This window comes from Onychostruthus taczanowskii, unplaced genomic scaffold (assembly GCF_017590055.1).
Source record: "Onychostruthus taczanowskii isolate IOZ18803 unplaced genomic scaffold, ASM1759005v1 scaffold23, whole genome shotgun sequence".
Classification (NCBI taxonomy): Eukaryota; Metazoa; Chordata; class Aves; order Passeriformes; family Passeridae; genus Onychostruthus; species Onychostruthus taczanowskii.
This window is the reverse complement of record NW_024499573.1, coordinates 9,145,314-9,160,674: the sequence shown is the minus strand read 5'-3', so window position 1 is coordinate 9,160,674 and position 15,361 is coordinate 9,145,314.

The window sequence follows — 15,361 nt, the reverse complement described above, 5'->3', positions numbered from 1 at the left end:
ATTAGCTTGAACTTTATTATGCATTTTATCATATTTTTTAAAAATATGTAACACACAGTGAATCCCTAGGACTGTTTAGTGGAAGGCTATTAGATAGCCTTCCTGGAACATTTCTATATAATTAAAGTCCATTAAACATTTTTCTTTATGTAGGATTTGAATTACTGTATAGAACTTCACTACAGAGTGTAGAATTCAATGAATAATTATATATGCCTTTACAAAAAGTATTGTCTGCTGTGTTCCTTGAGTCTTAGCCCTTACAATCTGTCAATGCAGAATGGAAGTCTGAAAGACAGTTCTGACCACAGGAGAATTCACAATGCTTATGTAGACAACTTGATACGAACCAAGTAGATGGGTAGTCCATGACATCTTCCAAAATTCTCTGTGAGTTCTCTGTGACAAAATTGTCATGCCATCCATGGACAATCAAGATGAGTACATCTGGAGTAATGCCACGCTAAGCAGATATTCTAAGAATACTGCCAGTAGGCCATTCATAATTTGAACAGACATCACGTTTAGTATTTTAAAGAAAGAATTACCATGGCTTCCAAGCAACCAGTGCCATATCTTTGGGCTGCCATATGCAATCAAACTGGTGGAGACTCCATCACTTCCTCATTGTGTTCCTTAGCAGTGAATTCCATAATAATGCCTCACACACTCTAAGTGTAATTCTAACAGAACCTCTGCAAATTATCTCTTTAGGTGTTTTCTATAGTGCACACGAAAAATGTAATATTAAGCAGCTTTAACTATGATCTATTTATATATTTTAAATATCTGTGTTGTGAAGAGCATACATTGCTCAAAGAAGGGTTCAAATAACTGAAAAGCAAATTGTAGAGGTTATATCATGTTTCTGCAGACAGTAATTATTTAAAAAATATTCAAAACAATCACATTTCCTCACTCACAAACATCTTCTAGTACTTTGGCTATCCAAGAAGCCCTAATAGATTATTTTTTTTAAAAATCATATCTCAAATTTTACAGACAAAAATGTGGTTTTGTGTCTGTAAAATTGGATTATTAAATTGCATTGTTCATAACATGATCCTTAAAAATATTTTGTTCTGTGCAAAAGTCCTGAATGTGCCTGCCAAACTAATGAACAGAGTTTCCTAAAGGAACATATTATTTCTGTAGCCTGTGTTCTGTTTTTGGAGCCAAAAGATATTCAGAAGTTGAAGCTTTGCTTTTGTCTAATACAGCATTAAATAATTTTGATTCAGTTTATACCAGATAAACATCTCTCCTCTCCATCCCCTGCCATGATACAACAGTTTCTATTACATGTGGAGCTTATGGTAACAGAATTTGGGAGAAGACATCTTTCCGGAAGTTTTTGAAGAGTTTATTTATGTAAGCAGAATACCCAATGTGTATGATCAAAAAATGAGGCACAAAGCAGTAATTCTGCCTCAACAAGGGGGTTGGACTATTTGATCCCTGTGAAATGTAGATTATTTATTACTTAAACTTCAGTGCTCTATGATGAAATTACCATTATCTGAATCCATGACATTTAATGAAGTAGCGAAAATATTCACAACTCTTGCATTCCAAATTATCAATACATTTCCTGGCACACTAATATTGGGAATTATTGACTAACAGTAAACTATTTTTCAATCATGAATAGCTGTTAAAAAAGCTGTTAACTCATGCACAAGTAATCTATAAATCTCTTACTCCCTGAATTTTCTGCACTGCTTTCCTGTGCCCATTATATAAATGGGCGTGACTAGTCGTGACTAGTTTTTGGCTGCCTTGCATGTATTTGTAGTTTGTGAAACATTAATTTTGAGTCAGTTGACATTTCTTATTTCAGTTTATCTATAAGTAACTTGTCTTTGCCCAACAGATCCAAAAAAACTTCATGGTTGTTCTTAGCAACTGACTAAAATGCATGAGAATTTGTGAAGGAATGCCAAGGAATGTTGAACACTAATTGTCATTCTTGAGAAATGGTTCATCAGAAAGATTAGGTGATATACAAAAGATAGGAAAAGGGTGAATTGTCCACTTAATGCTAATCTTAGAACACTGAAAATGTTCAGATGCATTAGAATGAGCAAACAGACCTTGGAGGTACAATACACACTAACATCTCGTGCAAGAGATATTATTTCAGCGCATTGTTAGGAGTACATGGGCAAAGAAATCTAAAAGCAAAATCATTGTTGAAAATCTTGCCAGTAAGTGATAAACATTTTTTTAAAAGACAATAAAAATTGTAATTATCAGGTAACATGATCTCCATTCCTATACTAATAAATCTCTTTGCGGTCCTAGAGCCGTTTCTCTCTGTGGTGTGCAGTGGTGTGCACTGTAACACTGCAAGAAGTACAAAACTTCTCTGAGGTCATAAAGCATTAAATGACTGCTCCTAGTGATGAAACTGACTTACAGCACTGATGAGATATACTTCAAATAGACAATTTATTTTGAAAGAAAAGTGGTTTTCCATTCTGAAATTCTCCAGCAAAACAGTAAATAGTATAATATTCTCAATACCATGTCCTCAAATTTTCAAGAGGTATGTTACAGATATGGAGCAAGATATGCAACAGATATTTTTATGCCACACTCAGCACAATTAGTAGTAAAAATAAATCATGTTCCACTGCTACTGACATTTGTATAATCCTTATCAGCAGAACTGGTAATGAGACCTAAACTGCAAACCTGAGCCACGTGGAAAGATATCCTCTGACTGATCTCATGAATGTATATGCTTTTATCTTTATTGAGACTTAGATAGATAGATCTTAATCAAATCATATGTCTGTTTCAGTGATCTGAGGAATTAGAAATGTCTGTGTTACATCTACAATTGAAAATAAATTCAGGTATTGTACCTGTAATTCTAGGCACCGTGATTATAACTCAGTCTTATTCTAATGGTACGGCTTAAACAGACACAGGTGGCGTACAAGTCACCAGAAGCAGAGATACCACAGCTGAGGGTTGTTGTGTGCACCCATGCTTGGACTGAAATTATCTGAGATAACAAGACAAATGCTGAATTATAAGGCTATTTGCTCTTTGAATGTTTCAAGTTATTGACATTACTTTTTCTGGGTATTGTATGTAGAAGGGAACAAAGGGTTTTCAAAAGTTTTTTCAGACACATTATTTATAACTAATTTTCCACCTTAAGGAGGTTCCAGATAACCTAATACAGTCACTGTGGTTACTGTGAATTTTCAGTAATCAAAAGATCTTTGATTAAGGTGGGTTGTCCAACTACAATTTGTAAATCAGAATACTGATTTGTTCTTTGCAGATTCATATTTATTACAAGCATGAGAAAACACATAGAAAATTTTGAACTTAACTATCACTGTCCCCTAAGTCTTACTATGGAATAGATTGAGGATGCAAGAATGCAAAGATTTTTGGGAGCAATACTTTCAACTTAAAAAAATCAGAAGTTCCTGAGATACCATGATTAAATATTATCAATTTTCTGAGATCTGGAATGTCAAAGATTTGCCATTCTCAAAGTATCTGAAGAATTCTAAAATGCAAAGTCCAGGATTTTTAAATTATGGAAACATGTTTTGATAATTATTTCAGAACTTATTTTTAGCTTCTGTTTTGGTTTTGTTGTTTAGTTTTTCTTGGTTTGGAGTTTTTTTTTTTTCTATTGATCGCAGTCATTTGATCGTGTTACAATAGTGGGCTTTTAATGGAAAATAAATCTATTTTCCAAACTGGGAAACACTAATCCAATTAAAAAAAAAAAAAAAAAAGGATTATTTAACTCTCTTTTCACCATAACTTTGTATTGTATCAATAAAAATTCTTTTCTATCTGCTCCTCAGCATGGATACTTTCTCTTGATGTGTGACAATCTTCATTGCAATGTAGCAAATATGCATGAGTCTCTCACATAGTTTCGCAATTTATTGTGGGTAATTTGCTCGATCTTCTAGGTGAGTGCCTGAGACCATATTAGTGCTTCAAATTATGAGATGATTGACTATAGTTTCACATTTTAATTAAACATTTTTTTAAATTTCATAATTATTGTTTAATTAATCATGAAGTGTAACTCTTTTAAACTCTTGGACAAAGGTCTATTGATTCCATTGAGCTGTGTGATTCAAGAGCCTAAGAGGCAGATTCTGGTATACTTGCTTACCATTTCAGCCTGTAAGCTAATTCTTTTAATTAGCACTTCTAACAAATACCATCAATCTTCTTATTGGTACAATAAGAAGTCAGATTTTCACTTTCAACCATTAATTATGAAAAGTTGTGAAAGAATCTTTCCTTTCATAAAGTAATTTTGAATCACTAATTTTCATGTGTTTTCCATCATGAAAAAACTACACAAACAAACAAACACACAAACAAACAAAACCCCATGAAAAACAGATAGATTAAGGAAACAAAAACCTGAGTTAAGGTTTTGCAAATCATTAAAGCATAAATATGGTTCCTAATTCTCATTTCCATAGACATTTAAATAACACCCTAATTGTTCAGAAATGGGTATTCTAACTTACACATTTCAAGTGTTGAACCATGCTTTTGACGTTTTAATACTTACATACATGATGCAAAAAGAAACAATAAAAATCCTGCTTTTGTGCACCAGTTCTTAAATAAGCAGATCATGATGAGTCTGCTAAATATTTTGTCTGCTTCATCGTACAGAGAGGGAAGGCAAAACCAGACAAGATTATCTGTTGTGAGCTCTGTTTGTCACAGAAGAAAGTAGAATAAGAATGACAAAAAGAAATGCAAAATTGTAACATTGAGCTAAACAATTTTTTTTTGGAAGCAAATGCATTTAATTCTTTTTTAACTTTGCTCAGGCAGTTTCTGAAAACACTAAGAATCAAAAAAATTCAGTTACATAAACATTCAAGCTTTACCTGAGTAGAAAAAGTTAATCCATGTCTAATGAAAATACTGTCCTATGTTCCTCATTAAGTCATTATTTTCTCATATGTATGACATGGGGGAAATTTCTCCCCAGTATGAACAAGAAGCCTGGACTCAAATGTAATATTTAATCTGTGAATTTCACAATAAAATAGATGGGACAAAAAATGTTTTGTGTGATCAGGTTCAAACACCTAATTAGCCATCTCAAATGACATAAATTTAATACAGGCACAAGAATCAGCATTCTTGGATTTTTTCGAGACCAGGTTGAATGCAGCTTTGAGCAGCCTGGACTAGTGAAAAGTGTGTGCCCATGTCAGTGAGGTTGGAACAAGATAACCTTTAAGGTCCCTTTCAGTGCAGGGCGCTCTGTGATGATCCTGTGAATAACTGGCTTTGATTGCCCCACTATTTAAAGCCTTGATAAGTGTCTAATATTATGTTTGAAGGCATCTGCAAATTTCAGTAATAAATAGAAATCATAGATGCTGTACCTTGAGATACTGTTCCACATTTACTAGTCCTGACAGCAATTGCCTTTCCAGGATATGTTTTGAAGACTAGGAAATATTCCTTTTAGTGTAAAAAACAGAAAGCAGAGAGAACTGGATTAAATGTGCCTCTGAATGTTGAAAATTGAAAAAATGCCCAGTTCTGAGTTAATAAATTCATACACACACAAACTAAAAAAACCAACTGAGACCAAACAGCACATACCTAGGAAAAGTCTGGTATTCAACATATATCGTAACCTAGAAGAGAGAAATAGGTGGGCAAAAAAATTATTATTAAATTCTTAAAACTAACATCCCATGATTGCTTGGTATGTCCTGCAACTTGTAGAGCTTCTACACAAATGTGATTGTTTTACAGACTAACAGATGGAAAATCTCCAAAAGATAGACATCAGAAGATAAGGAAACAAGGATATTTATGCTACTTCTGAAAATCCAGTCTTCTCCTGGTGAAATTACCATAAACTTCTCCAGGAACTGTGCCTATGGGACACTAGCCAATGGTCACAGAATGTGGTCACAGAACAAAGCCTGAATGTTATCAGCCCAGGTAGACACTGGCAATCAGGAGCTGCCGTCTAGAAACAATAGGACAGCCACACTCCTCCAATTCTATTTCATAACCCACACACGATACCTTGGTTGTGTGTTTTCTCTTACTCCTTTGGCAGAAGAACAAATTATAGCTTTGGAGTGATTCTTGTGGTTTTCTGTTGATCAGCTGTCATACGGAGCTTAGAGGTGGGCCTATCAATCTGTAAGTGCATGGTATTATTAATATCTGTGGGTCTGAGTGGGGGATTAAAAATTTTTGTGTGATTTTGTTGAGAGAATATTACATTTTCAACTCTCTATTCCTGTTATGCAATGGTTGCTCTTCATAAGAGAGACATGGAGAAAAAGAAGTTGTAAATCTAGTACAAAAAGGTGCATTCTATCTTTTGGAAGATAATTAGCTTTACAAGAATTCTCAAGAAAACAGCAGCATGCATGAGTCACTTTAAATATAAGTGGCAATTAAAGCAAGTAACAAAAAATATTAATAAAATTATCTTTAAAAGAGAAGAAAAGGAAATTATTTAATCCCTTCTGTTGCCCTGCAATGTCTCAGTGCCCAGCTGCATGAAGTTTGAGAGGTAGGTAAACATTAGCATAGAAGAAAAAATAAGGTCATCCTACAGAAGCTTGGAGAAAGGGTAGGTAACCCAGGGCAGCCACCCTGGATGCTGCAGATAGTCTTCTTCAACAATAGGAAAAAGAATGAAGTAGCCAAAAGAACCCTCTAGGGCCAAGTGTGCATTGTATAGGCTAATTACCCAGCAGTGGCAAAACAGATAACGGCTGGAACACCCAAAGAGAATCCTTTTTGTTAAATATAGCCTCAGTACTGATGTTTTGTCATATCTGTTCATGACCCCTATCTCAAATCATAGTTTAGATAAACACCATTCTACTCTTAGACTTTGCTTTGAGATAAGATTACTCCTGGGTAGTCTGACAAATGACAAGGCATTGTACATTTGTGGGTGTGCCAGTCGTTTAAAGCAGGGCACAGTACATAACTCCTCTCTCTGCGCTGACCAAATTGGTATATTTAGCCAGAATATCTGTAGAACTGAAAGACTTCTGTTGCCTTACATTTGTAAGGCCTCACAGTAATTTAGACTTTCTGAAGAAGAAGAAGAATCAATTTCTGACACTTTCTGGGATCTTCTAGTAAAGATTTTTGGAACATCTCCAGACACTAGAGAAAAATATATGAACAGAAAGGAAGTTCAATCAGATCCCAAGATGAGTGAATGGAAATCACTAAGTCTAACAGTACCTGCTGTCATTTTCAAAAGCTCTATCCAGTGTGAAATCACCTATAATGAAGTACTGACTTAGTTCTTTTCAAATACATAGTGCCTTCCTTGCCCTATAAAATGCTTTTGCTTTGCATATGTGTTTTTGTCAGTAGAAGAGTCGTGTATTAAAACTATGTGATATCAAAATCTTTGTAAGGAAAGAGGAAAAGAGTGAACCAATTGAGAGCACAAAAGGAGAAATTATTTAAGGGATAGAGATAAGTTCAACAGAGATTTTTATAGAGTTGAGTGCTAATATCAGGAAAGATGTTTCTAGCTGGGGTGAGGGGGTAGGTAATGCAGATATGAACTGCATGTAATCTATACTGAAAGTCTGAACTTTTCAGAGGGGTGGCAACCAAAACAAATAGATGAGAAAAAACACAACCAAGATCCATTTGGCCTGAATCTTTGACAATAACCATAAACATAAGAAACTACAACTTCTTAGTAAGCATTTCTGTGCATTAAAGATGCATTCATTCAAATTACATAGGATATAAACACACATCAGAATTTAAACTTAAGTTTTTTATGTTTATTTACCACTAGAGACACATTTATAAACTAGTCAACAATTACTTTTTAAAAAAAAAAACCATGAGAATTTGTTTCATTTTCTTAACTAACCCTATCTCTTAAATTCTGTGATAGTCTGTCATTTCACTAGATGTATTCTTGTCCAGTACTATTAAAGAGAAAGTGCTGCACAAAGGTAAAGTTCTGTTTGCAAAGAACAGAATCCTCTTGTATTAATTTAGATAAGCCAGGCTGTGAGTGAGCGCATAGCCATATTACAACAAATGCAAGATCCTAAGATTAGATAGCACATTAAAAAGTCTCCATTGTTTATTCAAAGCTGATGTAGTTTGCAAGATGCAAGTGCTAGGTTGTTGCTCGATATGCTGTTAAAAACAGAATTTAGGAAACATAAACATAGCTCAGAAATGTTCAATCAGGTTGCAAAATATTGGAAGAAAATGATAGAGTGAAAGATTCAGGTTCTGAAAAAAAATCTTTCCAGTTCTACTGTGACTGACACATTGTATGGGGTGCAGATTTTGCTGGTTTTCCTGTATTGAAGAGGATGGCCTGTTTATTTGAGTCTTTGAATTAGGAGCATATGCATTTGTGAAAACGAGGCATGGTTTCAAAGCAAAGGTAACCTTCGTGTTATTTTTTGGATAGACAAAGAAACAGAAAGAGGAATTGCTTTGAGGCCTGACCATGTAAACAAAAAGATAAATATTTACATGTTTTGTACTGTGCAATCACTTGCTCTGTAATTGGACAAATAGGTCTGAGGTAAACTATTTGGGAAGTAAAGTTTACATGCTTTGCAGTTACTTACACAGTAATAGATGCTTCATGGTTTGCTGCAGCAAAACCCCTAAGGACAGACTTGCTTATAAAATTGACTCAATTTCTATTTCAAGTAGACACAAACTGAAAAACAGGAAAATAGATTGAAATTTTCTTATAGTCCATGCCTATGAAATGCCAGAACATGCATAAAAAGTGTTGAAGACATACTGACTATTTAGGGTTACAAAGGAGAAATTCTGATTTGTTGGAAGTGACAAGGTTTTATACTTTGATTTGAACTATTCCAAACCTCTTAATAATGTTAGAAACCCACCATTATGTCAAGCAGTGTTTGGGACTCCTTGGGCACCTGGCTTTTGGGCAGCAACCAGGATGAGGGAAGGCAATCTGCAGTTTCCAGTCTGCAGCCTCAAGGCAACCTTTCTGGAGTCCAGGCCTTAGACTTGATGAAAGTTAATCAAATCTGAGATGTTTCAGACAAAACATTTGGAGCTTATATATCAGTGCTTTTCAACGAAGCTACATTTCATAATAATGTATCAGACAAACCGTATTGCCAAGAGCAGTTCTTTTTGTTCCTTTCCTTCCCTTTTGCTTTTATTCTCCTTGAACTCCCTTTATTTTATTGCTCCTCTTCTAGCCTTCCCTACTTCCTGTGCTTTTAAAATCTGCTTAAAGCATTCTTTTATCTCCCCGATCTCAAAACAGATCTTCTGTGTCATTTTGCCCTCAAACCCTTTATCTCCTCAGTGAGACAAAGCAGTCTCATAGTTGTCAAGCGGCCTTTTGTTTTTCTTACACAGAGGGAAAACACTGGTCAATGCCATGAAATAATTCCATATTACTGTTGATTCTGCTGAAATAGTAACACTTTCCACCCTAAAAATGTCTAGAATATTCATTTTGTAATCAAGATTTGACTGATACACGATTTCCAATGAATTTGCCTCAAGAGCAATAGCTTCGAGTTAAAGTCCAAATATGCAAAAAGTATTTAAGGAGAGTTTTTGAGAGCATGTCAAGTTTTGAGAGCACTTCCCTGATAGTAAGAAGCTTAATGGTAGAAGGTCAGCTGAGAAGGAATAGGAGCAGTAGTAAATTCAGGTGTTTAGAAACAAAGACCTATCAGAATGATGATTTTCTTCCCCTCATCATCAAAGATGTCTTCACATAATGTGTAATTGATGGGTGATAATACATGACCGCAAAGATTCATTGTTTCAGAAAGAATTTTGTCACTAAAGTGCATCAGAGATCTGGAACATTTGCTAAATAAACTTTTATATTTTATGACTCTCCAGGAATGGAGAAAAATCAAACTGAAATTTGCATCAGGAAACTAGTACCTTTCCATGAGAAAGGTTTCCCCAAAACCTTTTTAGATTTTTGGCATGCTTTTTGACTTGAAAAATACTTCATTTAGCCACTGTAAAATGTTGCCTAACTTTCAGCATCTCCTCTTTTAATTTCAGGGCATTAATTCTGTTACAGCTGTGATTAACTAACTGCAGTGAGCCACACTGATGGTGTGTGATTTACAATTACTCCCAGGTACCACATTTTTTACTGACACTTGAAGGATCTGGGTTGTGCAGTCAGCTCTAGTTGAAGTATGTTAAAAATGAGTGACATAAAAAAGGCATTTTGCTAATGGACAGTATGCCTTGCCATTGTATGCATGACAACAGAAAGCAATGTATGGCTAGTATCCTCACAGAGCTGAATTAGAAGAGTAGGCAGACTCATTTGCAGTACATTGTGATGTCTTGCTTATGTAGAGTTCTTCATGATAATGTGTATAATAGCTTTCCAATAGCTCAGTATACCTGAATGTATACAGTAGGTTGTTCAGGTGAAATCCAATCACAGTTTCATTTCATGTTTTATGAAATAAATGTATACATAGGAGACAACTGTAGTGAAAATATTTGGGAAACTCTAAATGTTGTCATCCAAGTCTATAAAAATATCTAGACAGAAGTTTCCATGCTCAGAGAAGAATTCAGGAATTTCCATCACTTTTATGAAGACATCAGCAAATTGTAGTTGAGATATTAACACATACACCTCTGAAGTAATAGCAAAAATTAGTTGTAAGCTGCAGCTTTTAAAACATATTGGTCTAGCCACTCAACTGCTGTCAGAAAAAGTAATCGAAGTTATATGAAATTGCATTGAAAGCCTGTATTTTTATTGATTTCCCATAATTTATTTTCTGTGTTATTGATTGTTGATATAAATGTGATTTTTTTTTTTGAGAGTTGTTTTGACATCTCTCAATACATTGTTTAACATAATGTGCTGGCACAGCTTGGCTGGGCACCCTCCCAACAATACGTCACTCTCAGAAGATGACAGAGAAAATGTTAATAGTATTGGAAGACAGGGTTTTAAAAATACACTTATTGAAAGTAATGTCATTAGAAAATAGGGAGTAGTTGTCAAACAGAGAGATTAAAATCCTGTACAACAAGAAAAAAAAAATCTGAATCTCACAAAATGATGAAGGAAAGAAGTAGAATCTAAAGAGAGAGGGTGGGGGAGATATGGAAAGAGAGAGGTCTATACAGGGGCTATTACTGCAGCCACACTCTTAGAGAAATAAGCTGTAGCCTGTACACAGGGAATGATGAAAATGTTACATATTGTGTTAGCTTGCAGAAGCTTCTCTATTGCCCCGTTTACTTCTGTATCTGCATTAAATATAGGAGTAGCTTGACAGATACTGTAGGTTAGAATTTCCTAAAAATACGTCTGAATCCCTAAAGGGGACATCTGACAGCTTTTGGCATGGATAAAAACAACCTAGATTTTAAGTCCTGATGTGTTTGTGTTGTGTAAGCATGCTTACCATTGGCTGGTAGTGCAGACAGCTACTTAAACCTGTCATTAACTGCCTTGGTGAATTTACTGAAGAAGTATAAACCAGATCTGGCCTTCACTAAGCTCCTGACTTGCAATCAGTCCACCAGCTACTGTTATACTGTGATTGTCAATAAATATAGCGCTTTTAAGGTCCTAAATAGAAAGGCACATTTCTTTCTAGATATCTGGACTTCATTAAGCTAAAATAATACTTTCACAAGAGCGAACATGTGATAAAATCAAAATATTTTACTTTCAGTATCAGTTTTATACATAATGTACAACGTTTGAATTAAGGGGAAAATACAAAATTAGGATCAAATATGTTAATATTTCAGTTTCAAAAATGCAATTCAGTTTCATACATATACAACATACAAAAAAAGCTAGAGCTACCTAAAATTAATGAAAACATCCTTTCTTTATCTGAGAATCCACTCTGTCTATGAAAACTACCCTAATCTGAACACCTGTTTGTCACTTCTTTCATTTTCAAGAAAAAGCAGTCTTCTGACATGTTCATTCCTTTAATTTCTTTAATTGGCTACTTTTTTTTTTTTGCTTTTTTTTTTTTTTTTTTTTTTACACAAGCACATTCCATTTGTAAAAGACTTCTCAAGATCAGTGAATATTAAAAGTTTGTTTTGGTAGTTGTGACTGATATAGGATTGATAACAGGCAAAAAATTAGAGCATTCCTGTCAAAACTCAACATGAAGAATTTCCATTCTCTTCTTGAATCTAATCTAATTTTTGCAAAAAAAAAAAAAAAAAAGGGCTTATGATAGGAGTTCTACTTATTAATCAGCATGTAAATATATTGAATGATTTATTGTGCAGGAATTGGGAATTGTTATGGTGTTTGTTTTGTTATGGTGTTTGTTTCATTGGCTTTTTATTCATAACAAAATGGTGTCAAGATTAAATATATTTCAACAAATAAAGTTGCCAATACTAAATATCCTGTTTGTAACTTTGCTGAAAATACAAGGTTACACCTTTTTAAGGTGCTTAATGATAATATAAATCTAAATATATGTACAAATCTAAATAGATGTATTAGGAGCAATTAACTAGTTATATTTTCATATAAATTACTATATATCAAAACATACACTGTTATATTATTGTAGGTAAAAATGTGGGTAAACACTTTGTGGTGGTTTAGGTTTTTACTTTTTATTAAGGTATATTTCCATAAATTGTAATTTTTTTTATGCTAATGTTCATTTATACAATAATTATACCTCAGTTAGCAACAGAAGTGTTCATCCACACCAGTGCTATTGTCACAAGGGAAAGATATTGCTCCATCCATGAAATCAAATAACATTTATTACTTAAATAACATTTTAATACTTAATCCTATCAAATGAAAACATAATGCAGTCTAAATCATGGGTCTGTTTAGAGATTGGGATATCAATTTCTATTCCATCATATTTATTACAATAGCAGCAAGAAACATTTATGAAGGCAGCACATACAGTGATCAAAAACTGGGAGGAGATGGCCACCATTAATTACAACTGAAGTGTTATACTGCTGCTCCCTAGCATTGCATGCTTTAGCTATCCTTTCTTCCTTTATTATTGCCATGTTCACTGCTTTCTTTTATCTCTCAATCAAAGAATGACATTCAAAAGCATGACTATACTATAACAGGTTGAAAGCCTATCTAGCCTGTACCTTGGCTCCAAGAGTACCCAGTAGCAAGCACTGTATTTATTTCTGCTTCCAAGAATTTATGGCTTCTGTATATTTCACACCAGAGGTGCTTTGTGTTTAGTACTCCCAGTGGATTTTCTCTCTGATTAAGCTATCTAATCACCTTCTGGATCCATTTAAACTTTTCCCATCTATTATTTCCCCAAACAAGGAATTCCATAACTGAATTCTTTCTCAGAAAAAAGAAAAAAAAAATTTGGTCCTGATGTAATTTTTTCACTTGATGTCTCCTGTTTGAAATACAAGGTGAGTAATATGATTTGACCTCTAGACCATTCCTTATCACATGATAACAAAACAAACTTCAATGAAACAAATGTGAACACAAGACAGAGCAAACTTTCTACTGCCCTCTGATGGGAAAATAACAACCAGGTGTCCTTCATCACTTGGGTTATTGACAAAACATGATTTACCCAAAAGGTAGTGTTTGACACTCACTACAGCTAAATGTTTGCTGAATTAACGTGTTCTGCTTTTTTTTTTCCTAAATAATTTTCATATATTTGCACATCACTTTTCATAGACCAATACCTGTTATCCATACATGTTTGGAAACAAAAAAAATCACAGAACATCTATTAAAATATTCAAGCATGCCCAAGGTTTTCCTAATTTAGGAACAAGTAATTTTAATTTGAAATTTGCAGATGAACTGACTTGTCATTCATTATTGCTAAGTGATAATTATTCCTTATTCCCAACTTTTTAGTGAGTCAGAAAACAAAAGGGCAAAGAACAGCTGAGGTTCTCAGCTAAGCAACAGGAATAACAAAACTATAAAAGTAAATAATAAAAATTTTAATAAACAAAAACTTTCACAGTGAAACAAAGCAGAGGGCATGACAGAATGTTCAACTATCTGACTTATTAATCAGATCAATCAAATTACTTTGTGAACAAAAACGTCACGTAATCAATTACTATCTGGTTGAAGGTTTTTTGTTTGTTTTTCTGTTTTGTTTTGTTTGTTTGTTACACTTTTTAGTTTGTTTCTTTTTGAAAATTATCTGTTGAGTTTCTCTCTTTTTCTTATTACTTTCTTCTGATTCCCATTTGCTTGAAAATGTTCTTGACACTTATAATCTCCTTTAACACATGTAAATGGCATTTTTTTCTTCAAGGGCTGGTGTATGTTATTGTACTTCTGAACCACCAAAGTATTTTTCCTTTCTGGAAAATAGGAGATTTGGTTTTTGTATTTTTTTTTACCTAAACATAAAGCCCTATGTACAGTAGAATGTAAGTTGCAAGCAGTTGAACACGGGAAATCACCTGTCATATCTTCATTGCCACTAGACCCCAGAGAATCAATGTCTTAAAGTCAATAACAGCGTTCTAATTAAAAGCATAAAGCACCATCATGAGAGTGTGTGGGGGAACCTTTATACAGAACCCTCAAGTTCACTGGTGTGATCCTGATATGGCTAATTGCACTGTGACTTGCCTTTATGTGCTTATGTAAATAGCACTGGCTTCTGCAGCAGAGCTCCCAGACTGCCTCTGCCAGGAGAGAGCCCTTTCCCCAAGGGTTTCTCTTTGTCAAACGCCAGCTGCTCCCAGTTTGGCATTGTTGGCCCTTATCGCCGGTGGCAAAGAGGGAGAAAAATTAATGAGGAAAAACTGCCTGATTTTCTCTTTTTGGTTTAATAGATATATTTGGTTTTATAGAACTTGTTCCTTGCACCCCTGTTTCTCTAAACTGAAGCTGTAGGGGTCTACAGCACACTCTATTAATCTATTATTAGTACACATAAAGATAAGGTTCTAGCTCTGAGTATTTCTGCAGTGTGTAGTGCTCTATTCCCAGGCATTCTGCAAATGTGTTCAAACATTGCTATTTACACTTTTACCTCTTCTGAAATCCCGGCACTTAATCCAATCACTTTCTGTTTTCTGCTACTTAAAATGCAAAGGAAAAACTGATAAAGAGAAAACATTTAAATACAGGAACTTCCTCCACTTCAGAAGCATGCAAGAAAATGTTAGTATGGCATGAAATGTACACTTGTGAAATGTTGTTTACTGTTAATAAGCTCGTGAAGAAAATATAATTACATCTGATGATGCCCTGCTTATTGTGAAATTTAAAAAAAAAAAAAAACCTCAACTTGATCCTGTGCAAAAATACAGCTCTTTTTTACCATCTCTGTATTAGCCAGTTATGGGG